Here is a 2,915-nt window from a genome sequence, read left to right on the forward strand (position 1 = left end):
ACAGTGAGTTGTTGGGATCTGGAAGGTGCTGCCTGAAAGGGCGGTGGGAGCAGATTCAATCAGAACTTTCACACCGGGAATCGGGAAACACAAAGAGGGAAACTCATAAATAATATTCAGGAATATGGGGGAAAGAGAAGGGGATAAGGAATCTAACTGGATCACTCTCTCAGAGAGTTGGCAAAGGGAAGGTATCTAAAACCTGCAGTCAGATTCACTAATTCTAGCTGGGATTTTAATTCCCATAATTTGGATTAGTCTAGACCACTGATTGCTAGTGCCATAACAGAACCTGTGTGCAACTGTACTGAGTGAATTGTACATTTAAAAATATCATGTTCTATTTTGACATCCTTGTGCTAGGACACTGTTATTTCTTGGGGCGTTGATGGATGGTTGGAGTTTCTCACCGATCTTGGCATTGTCCTGATTTTATTCTGCATTTTCAGTCCGAGTTGTACCAAGGGGAAATGGGCCTGGTGCCCAGTGAATAGTGATCTCTGCCAAAAACACTGGGAAATACATTACCCGAGCGTTTCCACTCTGTTAGATTTGATCCTCAAAGCAACCTCCCTCTCCCTTCGCCAAGCAACTCAATGTCCTGGGGAGTCACTGGCAGCGTTTAACAGTCAGATGGAATGTGTGTGTATAGATCAACACAACACAGAGAAGGTGGGGGGGTTAGTACGTGGAGTTAATAAACAGATCAACCAGAATGGAATTAGAGAGTGGGGTTGTTTTGAGGGGCTAAATGGCCTCATCCTATCCCTATATTCAGAGTGAGTGATTGTCCATGGCTGATTATTCTGAATGAGTCAGACTGACCAAGCTCACGATAGCATCGAAAACTCCTTACCTGAGTCATGTTGATCTGTTGATGGGAGCTGGGAGTCAGTATCTGAGACCAGGAGAAGGTGCTGCCCTGAGCTGCTTTTTGAAACATTAGGATCAGTCTGTGTTTCTCCTGTTCAGCCCAGGCTGTCCCAGTGTTGGACCTCAATCTGCCAAACGCTCTGGGAAACCTCAGCTGACATCACGGAGTTGGAATGGGTCTGCAGTGATAGTGAGAGCTGCTGGCTGCTGGGAGTGTGGAATTGAAGCAGCAGATGAGAGATTGGCAAGCTGCCCTGGGCCAAGCCTTGGTGGGCTAGCAGCAGGGGGGAGGAGGGGGGGAACAGCAGTAACAGCAGCAGCTGGGAGAGCAATAATCACAGGCTGGGAAAAGAAACACTGCCTTTTGGCAGTGAATAAAAAGGTGGCCTCCTGTTAGACAGCTGCCAAACTGTGATCTGAGTATTTATACAGATTTACACCGAATGGAAACTGTCTCCAGAGAGACACTTGGTAGCTAAGGAAAGACTTGCATTTCAGTGGCGCCTGTCACCACCTCAGCTTACTCCCAAAACATTTTGGAACCAATCGCATGGCTTTCTGAAGGGTAGATACTGATGATATATAAAACACAGAAGTCAGGAGGTGGACAGTAAGATTCCACAAACAATAAGCAGATAACCAGCAGATTGACACATCCTATGGTAGTAACTGAAGGATAAATATTGACCAGCACACGCCCCCTGCGCAACCCCCGCGCACACACACAAACACACTCAACATGGCTCATTAAATCACTGTCTGCATTAAACTGACAAGGCAAACCTCAGCTGGAACACAGCACCTCCGACATTGCAGCACTCCCTCAGTTCTGACCCTCCGACAGTGCAGCACTCCCTCAGTTCTGACCCTCCGACAGTGCGGCACTCCCTCAGTACTGACCCACCGACAGTGCGGCACTCCCTCAGTACCGACCCTCCGACAGTGTGGTGCTCTCTCAGTACTGACCCTCCCTCAGTACCGACCCTCTGACAGTGCGGCACTCCCTCAGCACTGACCCTCTGACAGTGCGGCACTCCCTCAGCACTGACCCTCTCTCAGCACTGACCCTCCAACAGTGCAGCACTCCCTCAGTAATGACTCTCTGACAGTGCAGCACTCCCTCAGTACCGACCCTCTGACAGTGCGGCACTCCCTCAGCATTGACCCTCTGACAGTGCGGCATTCCCTCAGCACTGACCCTCCGACAGTGCGGCATTCCCTCAGCACTGACCCTCCGACAGTGCCCTCCCACAGCACCCACTCCCTCAGCACTGACTCTCCCACAGCACCCACTCCCTCAGTACTGACTGAGGAATGTTCCTGTTGGGGGCTAGCACTGTGAGGCGTGGGCCGAATAGCCTTCTTGGAGTTGCTCGCTGCCTCAGCTCCCACGTGCTCATCTCTCGCGTCCTGTGCCAGACATTTCAGACGGAGAGGCAGGCGGTTGTGACAGAGCAGCACCGAATGCTGTGTTTGCATCTCTGCACAGTTCCTGGGTTTACCTCCTCCCCTGTTCCTCTAGAAACTTATCGTGGTGAACCTGATGTCAGCGTCTCCCTCTGTGCTGTCAGCATCGTGTGTGTGTGTGTGTGTGTGTGTGTCTGTGTGTGAGTGTGTGTGTGTGTGTGTCTGTGTGTGAGTGTGTGTGTGTGTGTGTCTGTGTGTGAGTGTGTGTGTGTGTGTGTCTGTGTGTGAGTGTGTGTGTGTGTGTGTCTGTGTGTGAGTGTGTGTGTGTGTGTGTCTGTGTGTGAGTGTGTGTGTGTGTGTGTCTGTGTGTGAGTGTGTGTGTGTGTGTGTCTGTGTGTGAGTGTGTGTGTGTGTGTGTCTGTGTGTGAGTGTGTGTGTGTGTGTGTCTGTGTGTGAGTGTGTGTGTGTGTGTGTCTGTGTGTGAGTGTGTGTGTGTGTGTGTCTGTGTGTGAGTGTGTGTGTGTGTGTGTCTGTGTGTGAGTGTGTGTGTGTGTGTGTCTGTGTGTGAGTGTGTGTGTGTGTGTGTCTGTGTGTGAGTGTGTGTGTGTGTGTCTGTGTGTGTGTGAGTGTGTGTG

The sequence above is a fragment of the Chiloscyllium plagiosum genome, chromosome 11 (genome assembly GCF_004010195.1).
Source record: "Chiloscyllium plagiosum isolate BGI_BamShark_2017 chromosome 11, ASM401019v2, whole genome shotgun sequence".
NCBI classification, from domain to species: Eukaryota; Metazoa; Chordata; class Chondrichthyes; order Orectolobiformes; family Hemiscylliidae; genus Chiloscyllium; species Chiloscyllium plagiosum.